The 13,602-nt window shown below is 38.0% G+C and overlaps 1 long non-coding RNA gene across 5 annotated transcripts in view; it reads right to left on the reverse strand.

Moving 5' to 3' along the window:
• LOC123393482 overlaps positions 1–13,602 on the reverse strand; it is a 39,382-nt gene that overhangs the window by 15,381 nt on the left and 10,399 nt on the right. For 3 of the 5 annotated variants that reach the window (XR_006608265.1, XR_006608262.1, XR_006608261.1), the window contains 2 exons: positions 12,864–13,097; positions 5,844–5,906 (listed from right to left, as the gene is read on the reverse strand). This is a non-coding gene — a long non-coding RNA (uncharacterized LOC123393482). Of the gene's footprint in view, positions 1–5,167; positions 5,308–5,843; positions 5,907–12,863; positions 13,098–13,602 lie in introns of those variants that run through there. The other 2 variants (XR_006608263.1, XR_006608264.1) reach the window with 2 other exon arrangements.

The following is a 13,602-nucleotide window of genomic DNA, read 5'->3' on the forward strand; positions in this document are numbered from 1 at the left end:
CTTGTGAAGTCCTTATTCAAGAATTGCATGGGTTTAGAAAAAAATGTTTTATGATATACTTACATGGATAAGAACATCCTGGGCATTGTATAAAGTCAAAAATATAGGTTAAATAGAGCAGAAATTATGACATATTTTGAAATTAAGTGATCTATTAATTTGATATTTTGAAGAGGATACCAGTTCCTGTGAAATGGGCACACTCGAATATTGCTGGTGGAAATATATAAAATGTACATCCATACAATACAAAACTATTCAGCCATAAAATGAAAGGAGCTACTGATATATGCTACAACACAGTGAACCCAAAAGAACAGAAGCACTCTTCTCTCATAAATGGACAAATCCAACAGGCAGAAAATCAGTAAGAACAAGGCTGAATTCAACACACCATCAATCAACTGAATATTATTGGCATCTATAGACTCCTTGATCCAACAAGAGCAGAATATATAATCTTCTAAAGTTCACATGAGACATGCACTAAGATAGGCCACATTCTGGGCCAAAAAACACATCTTCTTAGATTTAAAAAAATAGAAATTATACAATGTTTGCTTTCAGATCACAATGGAATTAAACCAGAAATCAACAACAAAAAAGATAACAGGAAAACTCAAAATATATGGAGATTTAAAAAATATACTTCTAAATAATATATGGATCAAGGAAGGAACATCAGAAGAAATCTTAAAATATTTTGAACTAAATGAAAATAAAAACACAGCTCAACAAATTTTGTGGGATGTGGTGAAGGCAATCCTTAGAGGGAAATTTATACCATTGACTGATATATTTAGAAAAGACAAAGCTCTAAAATCAATAATGTAAGTTTCCATATTAGGAAAACAGAAAAGGAAGAATAAGATAAATCCAAAGTAAGCAGAAGAAAACAAAATAAGAATTAGAGTAGAAATCAATGAAATTCAAAACGGGAAATCAATAGGGAAAATCAATGAAACCAAAAACTGGTTCTTTAAAAGGATCAATAAAACAGATAAGCCTCTAGCCAGGCTAACTAAAGAAAAAAGAGAGAACACAGATTGGTGTCAGAAGTGAAAGAGGAGATGGGGTGCTTGGGTGACTGAGTCAGTTAAGCGCCAATTCTTGGTTTAGGCTCAGGTTATGGTCTCATAGGTGGTGAGATGGAGCCCCACTTTGGGCTCTGCACTCAGCTCAGAGTCTGCTTGAAGGTTCTCTCCTGCACTTCCCCCCTCTCTTTCTCTTAAATAAATAAATCTTTGAGGAAAAAAGGAATGAAAGAGGGGAAATTAAAAGGTTAATAAAAGAATAATTATAAACAACACTATGCCCACAAATGTGATAACCTAGATGAAATAAACCAATGCCTTGAAAGACATAATTTGCCAAAACTCACACAAAAAGAAATACAAAATCTGAATAGGTCTATATTGATTAAAGAAAATGAATCAGTGTAAATAATAAACTCCCCAAATAGAAAACACCTGGCCCAGATAGGTTCATCATTTAAGAAAGAAGTTATACCGATTTTCTACAATCTCTTTCAGAGTTTAGAACCGGAGAGAATACTTCCTAATTTATCATGAGGCAATCAGCTCTAATGTCAAAAGTTGAAATAAACATTACAGGAAAACTACAAAATATGATCTCCTGTGAACATAAAACACAAAAATCAACAAAATATTAGCAAGTTGAATCCAACAATGTGTAAACCGAATTACATACAATGACCAAGTGGCATTTATCCCAAATATGCAAGGTTGTGTCAACATTCAAAAAACAATTAATGTCATCTCCCTTGTCACAGACTGAAAAAAAAATCACATGATCCCATCAAATAGAAACAGCATTTGAGAAAATTCAATACCAAGTCATGATAAAAACACTGTCAACTAGAAATAGAGGAAAACTTTCTGCACTTTATAAAGAATATCTACAAAAAACCCTACAGCTAGCATCATACCTCATGGTACAAAACTCTAAGCTTTCTCACTAGGATCAGGCACAAGGCAAAAGTGTCCCCTCTAACCACTGCTTTTCAACATCACACTGGTAGATTTAGTTAATGCAGTAAGATAAGAAAAGGAATGAAATGGTATACAGAATGTGAAGAAAGACATAAAACTGTCTTTGTAGGTAGATGATATGATTGTCTAGACAGAAAATCTAAAAGAATTTAAAAAAAAAAAAAAAAGCTACTCCTGGAACTAATAAGCAATTATGGCAAGGTTGCAGGATAAAGGCTAAAAAACAAGAGTCAATTCCTTTCCTATATACCAGCATTGAACAAACAGAATTTGATATTAAAACCACAATACCACTTACATTGCCACCCCAAAAATGAAATACTTAGGTATAAACCTAACAAAACATGTACAAGATCGATATAATAAAAACTACAAAATTATGATGAACAAAATCAAAGAACTAAATAAATGGAAAAATAATCCATGTTTATGGATAGGATGATTCATGTTTTTCACCATGTCAGTTTTTCCCAACTTGATCTATAGATTCAATGCAATCTCAAACAAAAATCCAGCACAGTGGGGTGCCTGGGTGGCTCAGTGGGTTAAAGCCTCTGCCTTGGCTTAGGTCATGATCCCGGGGTCCTGGGATCAAGCCCCGAATCGGGCTCTCTGGTCGGCGGGGAGCCTGCTTCCCTTCCTCTCTCCCTCTGCCTGCCTCTCTGCCTACTTGTGATCTCCGTCTGTCAAATAAATAAATAAAATCTTAAAAAAAAAAAAAATCCAGCACATTATTTTGTGGATATTCACAAACTGCTTATTAGGTTCACTTAGAGAATCAAAAACCCAAAATAGCCAACACAATATTAAAAAAGAAAAGGAAGAACAAAGTAGGAAGATTAACAATGCTAACTTCAAGACTTACTATAAAGGGTGCCTGGGTGGCTGTCTGTTGAGCATCCCACTCTTGATTTCAGCTCAAGTCATGATCTCAGGGTCCTGGGATTGAGCCCTGCATTGGACTCCCCCCTCAGTGGGGAGTCTGGTTGGGGATTCTCTCTTTCTCTCTTTTCCTCTGCCCTTACCCCCACTTTTGTGTGCTCCCTCTTTCAAATAAGTAAAGAAATCTTTAAAAAAAAAGATACTATAAAGCTACAGTTATCAAGACAATGTGATATTGGTGAAAAAATACAAAAAGGTCAATGGAACAGAATAGAGAGCCCAAAAAGAACCACACAAATACAGTCAACTGACCATGACAAAGGAACGAAGGCAATACAATGGAGCAATGATAGTCTCCTCCACAGATGGTACTGGAAAAACTAAATAACCACATGCCCCCAAAAAACAAAACAAAACACGACAACAGCAACAACAAAAACGAAAAAGAGAAAATCTAGACACAGAACTTACCACCCTTCACACAAATCAACTCAAAATGAATCACAGACCGAAATGTAAAATGCGTAACCATGAAATTCCTAGATGACAACATAGGACAAAATCCAGATGACCTTGGATATGGAGATGACTTTTTAAATACAATGCTGAAGACATTGTCCATGAAGAAATAATTGGTCAGCTGGCCTTCATTAAAGTCAAAAAACTCTGTTCCATAAAAGACAATGCCAACAGAATAAGACAAGCCATAGACTGAGAGAAAATACTTGTGAAATATATATATCAGATAAAGAACTGTTACCCAAAATATACAAAGAACTCTTAAAATTCAACTCTAAGAAAACAAACAACCCAATTAAAAAATGGTTCAAAGATGGGATGCCTGGAGGGCTCAGTGGGTTAAATCCTCTGCCTTTGGCTCAGGTCATGATCCCAGGGTCCTGGGATCGAGCCCCGCATCGGGCTCTCTGCTTGGTGGGGAGCCTGCTTCCCATCCCCTCTCTCTCTGCCTGCCTCTCTGCCTACTTGTGATCTCTGTCTGTGAAATAAATAAATAAAATCTTAAAAAAAAAGGTCCAAAGACATTAACAGACACCTCACCAAAGAAAATATATATAGATGGCAAATACGCACATGAAAATATGCTCCACATTCTATATCACAGGAAAATGCAAAATAAAACAATAGTGATATGCTACTACACATTTATTAGGATGGCCAAAGTCCAGAACGCTGACAACCCTCAGTGCTAAAGAGAATGAAGAGCAACAGGAAGTCATATTCATTATTTGTGGTGTGCAAAATTGTGCAGCCACTTTAAAATGACAATTTGGCGATTTCCTATAAAACCAAATAAACATGCTCTTAACATAAGATCCAGAAGTCATGCATTTACTTGTATTTATGTGGCATTTACTTACCCAAAGGAGTTGAAAGAAAACTTATGTCCACTCAAAATTCTGCACGCAGATGTTTAGAAGGATTTTAGTCATAAATGCCAAAACTTTGAAGCAGCCAAGATGCCCATGAGTAGATAAATGGATAAATAAATGATGGTCCTCCAAACAGTGACATATTACTTAGTGCTAAAAAGGAATGGGCTACTAAGCCATGAAAAGACATGGAGAAATCTCAGACACGTATTACCACGTGGGGGAAAAAAGCAATCTGAAAAGGCTACATACTGTATGATTCCAACTATACAACATTCTGGGAAAGGCAAAACTGAAGACAATAAAAAAGTCAGTGGTTGCCATGGCATGGGCAGGGGGATGATTGGGAGAAGTGCAGGGAGTTTTTAGGGCAATGAAAATGCCCTGTAAAATACCATAATAAAGGGGTGCCTGAGTGGCTCAGTGGGTTGAGCCTCTGCCTTGGGCTCAGGTCATGATCTTCAGCTTCCTGGGATGGAGCCCACAGCACATTGGGTTCTCTGCTCAGCAGGGAGCCTGCTTCCCCCTCCCGCCTCTGCCTGCCTCTCTGCCTACTTGTGATCGCTCTGTCTAATAAATAAAATACCATAATAACAGTTACATGTCATTATATGTTTATCCAAACCCACAGAACGTATAAGAGTGAACCTTCATGTAAACTATGGATTCTAGGCAATAATAATGTGTCAGTGTTGGTTCACTAATTGTAACAAATGTACCACTTCTTGGAGGATACTGATAATAAGGGAGGTTGTGCATGCGTGAGGGCAGGGAGAATTTGGAAAATCTCTATACCTTCCTCTCAGTTTTGCTGCGAAACTTAAACCTCTCTAAAAAAATTAAATCTTAATTTTAAAAAAAGATGTAGAAAGAAACTAGATGTAAAATATTACAATATTTAATTATTTCGTTTATTTGGAATTTATAGAAACAGCAAATATGTAAAGTCAGAAAGTTGAACTGTCGTTTTCTCGGTCTGAAGACAGGAGTGGGATTGACTGCAAATGAGCCCAAGGCAACTTCTGGAGTGATACGAATGATTTAAAAAAAAGGAGTTATTAACTCAGTTTGTTAAGTGTGTGCTTTCAGCTCTGGTCATGATCCCAGGGTCCGGGGATAGAGTCCACGTTGGGCTCCTTGCTCAGTGGGAGTGCTTCTCCCTCTGCCTATCTCTCTTCCTATCCCTCTAACCCTCTCCCACTGCTAGTGTTCTCTCTCTGTCTCAAATAAATACAGTAAACCCAGGTTGTGGTGGTAGTGGATAGTTCCATGAGATTACTAAATTTACCTAACTACACCTAGAGTGCGTAATCACATGGTATGTAAATCGTGCTTCAATAAAACAGCTCAAGAAGAAGGAGAAAGAGAAAGAGAAAAGAAGGAAGAGATAAGGGAGGAGGAGAAGAAGGGGGAGGAGGAGAAGGAGAAGAGGAAAAGAGAAGGAAGGGAAGAGAGGGGAGGAAAGGGGAAGGAAAGGGAAGAGAGGAGAGCTCCCTGCTGCACAGTTAGCCACCCTGTCCCCAGCTGCATACTTGTTAGTTCCAGCTCTGATACTTACCAGCTTTGCAATCTTGGCCAGTCACTGGATAAATGGAAACTCAGAACTCCTTCCAATCATCTTCTAGGAAAATGAAATGGATTTTTAAATTATTAATAAGTATTGAAGTGAACTTCTTTCCTCTTCATAAGAACTTAGCTTCTTATCATTTCCACGAAGAAAAAGATAATTCTAAAACAAATACCTCCATTTGCTACTTAAAACTCTTTTTTACATGTTCTTTTTGCAGTTGGTTCAAATTAGCATCCACACAAGGTGCACCCGTTTAGATTTTTCCTAAGTCTCTTTTAAGTTATAAGAGGAAAAGACGATGTTTTGGAGGGCACTTCTTTATTCAAAGCAAATAGGTTTTCAAAATTTCCAATAAAGCTTCTTACACAAATGAGTGTTAAGGGGCTAGTTAAAATTGAAAAAGCTGTCAAAGCAATAAAGGTCAAAGTACTGAGAATTTCCACCAGCAACAGATAAGTTCATTTACCTGAAAATTTGATTTCTACTCAAAAGTAAAGCAGGGAATGGTAGAAAAAAAGAGAGAGACAAAAGAGCAAGAGGCATACAGAAGTAACCTCAAACTGCAAATGAACACTTGCAAATACATAGTCAAGAAGCAACAGGGGGATTCTTAACAAGGAGCCATGGGGTTTGCAGGCATAAAATAACCCTTCTTCTACCAACCCAAGAAGTTTAGCCATCTGAAACTTTGTATCAGTAGAGGTCCAGAGGTCTATTTTGGCTTATCAACTCTTTAAATTAAGTTTAGTTGCTTGAGTTTATGTAAGATCCTTCTATAAAGTAACTTGTCCTCAAAAGCAATATTTGCCTTTAACCATAACTTGGAGAATGCCACAAATGAATAAAAAAAAATCACAAATCCTTAAAGAATATAGGAAAAAATGCTGAATTTGCAACTCAGTAACTACACCCTTCCCTTGTATCTTCTAGAAATGTCCTCTCAACAAACTCACAGCATCTTATCCTTCAAAAAAGCCCTCAGAAGGAGAGTAGAATGGTCTTGGGGGAAATGGGTTTTGGCATAATATTCAAATATGTCCTACAAAAACAAACAGCCAGGGGTTGGAGTTAGAAGTTAAGTAGACAGAGATCTTAAAGCAAGGGTTATTGATTAGTTATGAGATTTGAAATGACATGAATTTCTATAAATACCATTTCGGTGAAAGGGGGCAGGGAGAGAGAAGCTAGTACTTTCGAAATGCCTACTGTGTATAGGGCAGGTGTTTTCAAACATATATTCATTAATCTTTTAACAGCTTAGAATTTTAAAACACCTTAAAAGAGGGGTTCCTGGGTAGCTCAGTTGGTTCAGCATCTGACTCATGGTTTTGGTTCAGGCCATGATCTAAGGGTTTTGAGATCAACCCCTGCATTATAACAGGCTATGAGCTGGGCATGGAGCCTGCTTAGGATTCTCTCCCTATCCCTCTCCCTCTGCCCCCTCTTCCCTCTCATAAATGAAAGAAAGAATGAATGATGGGATTGGGAGGGAGACAAACCATAAATGACTCAATCTCACAAAACAAACTGAGGGTTGCTGGGGGGGAGGGGGGTTGGGAGAAGGGGGGTGGGGTTATGGACATTGGGGAGGGTATGTGCTTTGGTGAGTGCTATGAAGTGTGTAAACCTGGCAATTCACAGACCTGTACCCCTGGGGATAAAAATATATTATATGTTTATAAAAAATTAAAAATTAAAAAAAAAAGAATGAATGACTGCATAAATAAATAAATAAATAAAACCTTAAAGGAAATAAACTTGGAAAAATAGGATATGAAAAGTAAAGTTATTCTACTTTGCTAGAGAAAAATGAAGGTATATGGGAAAAATCTTAAAACTCTAGCAAATGGGATTCATTAGCACATTAAGATTATACACCCTGACTAACTGGGGTTTATGCCAGGAATGTAATATAATACACCACACTAATGGAAAGGAGAGAAGAATCAACAATCATTTCAATTCATGCAGGGAAAAAAAATCTGAAAAAATCTAACAACATATCATGATAAAAATAAACGAAGTAGGAGGGCACCGGCGTGGCTCAGTCAGTCGAGTAGCCAATTCTTGGTTTTGGTTCAGGTTATGATCTCATGGGTCGTGAGACTGAACTCTGCGGCAGGCTCTGTGTTCAGTAGGAGTCTGCTTCAAGATTCTCTCCCTTGATCCCTACTCTCACACGTGCGCGCTCTCTCTCTCTCTCTTTCTCTCTAAAATAAGTAAATAAAATCTTTAAAAACAAATAAATAAATAAAATATTTTTAAAAATTAAAATAAAATTAAGTAGGATTAGAAGGAGTCTTCCTCAATGTGATAAAAGGCATTTGTGAAAGACCTATAAGTAAAATTGTACTCAACAGTGAAAGATTTCAAGCTTCTCCCCAAAATCAAGGATAAAACAAGAACGCCATTTTTGCTACTTCCAATCAATGTTGTACTGAAAGTTCTAGCCAGATCAATTATGGTGGAAAAGAAAAAAAGAAAAGAGACGGGAAATGAAACAAAATGTATCTAAATTGGAAAGGAGGGGCGCCTGGGTGACTCAGTCGTTAAATGTCTGCCTTTGGCTCAGGTCATGATCTCAGGGTCCTGGGATCAAGTCCTGCACTGGACTCCCAGCTCCGTGGGAAGCCTGTTTCTTCCTCAGCTTGTATTCTCTCTCTCGGTGTCTCTTTCTCTCTGTCGAATAAATAAAATCTTTTAAAATAAATAAATACATATGTGTGTATATATATCTACATATATATATATATATATATATATATAAAATTGGAGAGGAAAAAGTAAAAGCATTTCTGTTCTCAGATGACATGAAACTTATATATAGAAAGCCCTAGAGAATCCACAAAAAGTTATTATACCTAATAATCAAATTCAGCAAACTTGCAGGATATAGGGCTGACATTACAAATAGTTATTTCCATACACTAATTATGTATACTAAAATTAAGCAATGTAAAGATAAAATTAAGAAAGCAATTTCATTTATAATAGTATCAAATCAAAAAGAATAAAATACTTAGAAATAAATGTAACTAGAGAGTTGAAAGACTTATACACTGAAAATTACAAAACCATTGCTGAAAGAAACTTAAAAAGACTTAAATAAATGGAAAGACAACCCATCCATGTTCATGGAAACTCAATATGGCTAATATCAATCCTACAAATATGATCTAGATCCAATGCAATCCCTGCCAAATTCCCAACAGTCTTTTTTGCAGAAATGGAAAAAGCCATCTTAAAATTCAGATGGAATTTCAAGAGACCTCAAATAGCCAGAACAAAAAGAAAAGCAGGGCTATGGTGATAATGGTGGAGGCTATGCAGATGTGGGGGCCAGGGGTGTGTGGAGTATCTTCCTACCTTCCTCTTAATTTTGCTGTGAACCTAAAACTGCTTTTAAAAAGAAAGCAAAATTTAAGGACTTACACTTCCTGATTTCAAAACTTACTAAAAGCACAGGAATCAAAACAATGTGCTCTGCCATATGGATAAAACACATAGATCAGTGAGATAGAATTGAAAGTTCAGAAATAAACCAATACATCTGTGGTCATTTGAGGTTTTTTTTTTTTTTTTTTAAAGATTTTATTTATTTATTTGACAGAGAGAGATCACAGTAGGCAGAGAGGTAGGCAGAGAGAGAGGAAGGGAAGGAAGCAAGCCCCTGCTAAGCAGAGAGCCCGATGCGGGACTCGATCCCAGGACCCTGAGATCATGACCTGAGCCGAAGGCAGCGGCTTAACCCACTGAGCCACCCAGGCCCCCCATTTGAATTTTAACAAGGGTGACAAGAGCATTCAGTCTGGGCTTTTCGCAGTAAGCAATGAAGGAACTATTTAAGGGTTTTGAGGAGAGTGAGCTGATTCAATCCATGACTGCAGAGGATGACTTCAGTTCTTTGAGTGAAAGATAAATCGCAGAGACGTAAGAATAACTAGGAAATTACTATAAAGTCTCTGTTGGTGTATTTGTTCATCATCTATTTACCGACTGTAAGACGTGCCGGGCACCTCTCAGGTCCACTGAACCACACAGAGCCCCTGTCCTCAAGCAGTCTACATTCCAGCAAGGTAAGACCGTTAACACTACCGATACACGCACACTGTGTCAGGTGATTATATGTGCCCTGAGGAAAAATCAAGCCAGCTTCGGGCACCCAGTGAATGATGCTGCGTGGAACAGTCAGCATTGAGACCTGAACGACGGAGCCTTGAGTGTGTCTCCCTGACGAGTGTTGGGACTTTGGCAGAAGCTGGGGACTAGGTGCCAGTGCTGAACCAAACCAGCCAGAGACCCTGATACTTGAGATAATATTTAAACACAGCTTGTAACAAATAGAGAACCAAAAGGGCAAACCTGGGTCCTAGATGGGGAGAGGCTATCTGTGGGAAGAGACAGAAAGTAGAGGGTAAGAGACTGAGAGATTTGAAGGATCCAGGACCCCTAAGCAGATTTCAGCAGGGCAATATCTCTCTCCTAACCATGGCTGATGAGTTTCTCATTAGTAACAGTCAAGAAAGTGTATTTTTTCACCATTCATTAAGAATAAGCCCAGTTGGGGGAGCCTGGGTGTCTCAGTGAGTTAAAGCCTCTGCCTTCAGCTCAGGTCATGATCCCAAGGTCCTGGGATTGAGCACCACATCAGGCTCTCTGCTCAGCAGGGAGCCTGCTTCCTCCTCTCTCTCTCTCTCTCTGCCTGCCTCTCTGCCTCCTTGTGATCTGTCAAATAAATAAATAAAATCTTAAAAAAAAAAAAAAAGAATAAGCCCAATTGCCCTAGAAAAACAAACAAACAAACAAACAAACAAACAGGAATGGGGATAATTCAGCAACCAAACTCTATAGAGGTAAAAGAGCTGGTAAGTTCTTTAAAAAACGTGTCCTTACAGCCCTTCTCACCTAAAAGGGATTCTTAACCAGAGATACCCCTTTAAAAAAATGATCTTCCTTCATATGTTCCTCATAAAATGATACAGCTTCTCTGAACAGTAGTTTGGCAGTTTCAACTAAACCTGCACTTGTCATGTGACCTGACAATGGCGCTCTTGGACATTTATTCCAGAGAAATAAAAACTTACGCCCACATAAAAACCTGTTCATAGGGCAGCTGGATGGCTCAGTCAGTTGTGCATTTGCCTTTTGCTCGGGTCCTGACCCCGGGGTCATGGGATGGAACCCCATGTCGGGCTCCCTGCTCTGTGGGGAGTCTGCTCCTCCCTCTCCCTCTGCTCCTTCCCTCACTTGTGATCTCTCATACTCTCTCCCTCTCTCTCTCTCAAATGAATTAACGAAAGAATCTCAAAAAAAAAAAAAAAAAACCACCCACCTGTACATAATTGTTCATAACAGCATTATTTGTAATCCTCAAGAAGGGAAACAACCAAAATGTCCCTCAATAGATGAGTGGGTACACAAATGGTGGCACATCCATACAATGGAATACTTGTCAATAAAAAGACATGGACTGTCACACACAACAGTTTAGATAGAGCTCAAGGGATTATGTGGAGTGAAAAGCCAGTCTCAAAAGGTCATATATACTGTGTGATCTATGTAACACTCATAAATGATGAAATTGTAGAGATGGAAAATAGGTTAGTAGTTACCAAGTGTTAGGGGAGTTTGCTGGGGGAGAATGGATAAGTGTGACTATAAAGTCACAAGGGAGAGATTTGTGGTGATGGAATTGCTCTGTATCTTGTCTGCGGTAGTGAGTCTGCACATCTACACGTGTCACCAAATGACACTATGACAGAAGTATGGAACACATCGGCACTGATGTCAAATCCCCCAGCATCCTTTTGTATTATAATTCTATAAGATATAACCACTGGGAGAAACCATATGAAAGATGCATCAGACCCATCTGTTAGGTTTTCACAACTTTCTAGGAATCTGAAACTTTTTCAAAATTAAAAAATATTTAAAGATGTTTTTGAAACCCTATTGACCTTAGGTCTCTGGAAAAAGCAAGACAAAAACAAAACAAAAATCTGAAAACAAAAACAAAACAAAAATAAATATCTAAGGAAAAAAATGTCTTCTATTTATTTCCAGTCAGAGTTGATTTTAATTGAACACACTTGTATTTTGCGGAATGGTATAGAATTTTAAGTGTACTCTAGAATAGCACGGATTTTAATCAGAAAGAATGTCTGAAATAGCCCTCCACTGCTTCTGAAAAAGCTGAAGTCTCTCACCTTATAAACAGGCATATGATTCAGTACCACTTAGGTCAGTCTGGCTTAAGTCCATCAAAACAATCACCTGGCCCCTTTATCCTGCCAGGTCAAAAGAGATCAGCAGGGTTTGCAGCTGTGGTAAGTGAAGTTCAGACTAGTCCACATGGGGCTTGCCAGGGCAATGCAGCTATCTCTAATGGGGCTGTTAGTCTCCTGTTTTGAGTGTCTGTATTTGTAGAACGATCCTTGGTTTTACTTCTCAATTCCAGGAAGTTGTCCCACCATCACATTTATCACCCATGATTTGGGGCTGTCTGATATTTGATTGGATTTAAGAGATATTTGATTGGAGTAGTTCTCTGCTCTTGGAAAACTTATTTGCATCACTCAACTCAAATTCCATTGTTTCCTCCATGTCTTTCCTGATCTCTGTCTTCACCTCACACCCATTAGAATACACTGTTTTTCTTCCATTGACCTCAACATGTGACATACCTTCAACACTTCAATCGCTCTCTCATGGCTTATAGAATCTACAAACATCTATACTTCCCCTGAATTTTTAGTTTTGGACGGCAAACAGCCAATTATTAAAGAATCTACCATAGTGTTTCTCACAAAATAAGGAGTAAAGATGTCTTGGTTAAATTTCGTTTACACAAATTACATAATAAACTTCTGCCTAAAATTGAGGTCTTACAAAGTGGGGGATTCTCAAGAGGTAAAATTAGAAAAGAAAAGAAACTTGGCCTTTCTAAGCTGCCAGAAGGAAAACTGCATTTAATGAGATAATTAAGTTTCACAACTGGAAAGCAAATACCTTTCATGTTCTGATGGAAACTTCCATGTTCCGGACAAAACTTCAATTCAAATGCAGGTGTTCTAGACCAAGATCAGTACACAGTAAGCATTGAGTGTAGTTCCTGGGACAGAGTTAGCACTTAATAAATGTTACCTATTTCATGAATTTTAAGATGCATTTCTTCCACATTTGACCTGGGGGAGATGCATTCCCTGTGTTATTCATTACCAAAAGCAGTGCAGGTTCCTTCACCTTAAAAAGCAATGTAAAATTTCATGGTTTCAGAAGTAAAATAAACATGACTCAAGTGAGACTTATCTAAAAGAATCACAATGGAAAGAAATTATCACAGGTTTTTTTCCCCCTAAACCTAGTAGGGTAGATTTCTCAGTTTCTTTGAAACTTTTTGGGAAGCTACAAAAAGAGGGGCGTCTGGGTGGCTCAGTTGGTGAAGGAGCTACCTTTGGCTCAGGTCATGATCCTGGGGTCCTGGGATTGAGTCCCGGGTGAGGCTCCCTGCTCAGTGAGGAGCCTGTTTCTCCCTCTACCCTTCCTCTCTGTTTGAACTCTCTATCTCATATGCTCTCTTTCGCTCTCTCTCTCTCAAATAAATAACAAAAACTAATAAAAGCCTTATTAAAAAAGAAAAAATGGAATGATACAAAGAAAATTTTGCAGAATGCAAGAGAATTGAAGAATGAATATACAAATATATATACACAGAGGGGGGAACATCTGCAATTCATCTCTTCTATTT

The sequence above is a fragment of the Mustela putorius genome, unplaced genomic scaffold (genome assembly GCF_011764305.1).
Source record: "Mustela putorius furo isolate JIRA1106 unplaced genomic scaffold, ASM1176430v1.1 tig00000868_pilon_pilon_pilon, whole genome shotgun sequence".
NCBI lineage: Eukaryota > Metazoa > Chordata > Mammalia > Carnivora > Mustelidae > Mustela > Mustela putorius.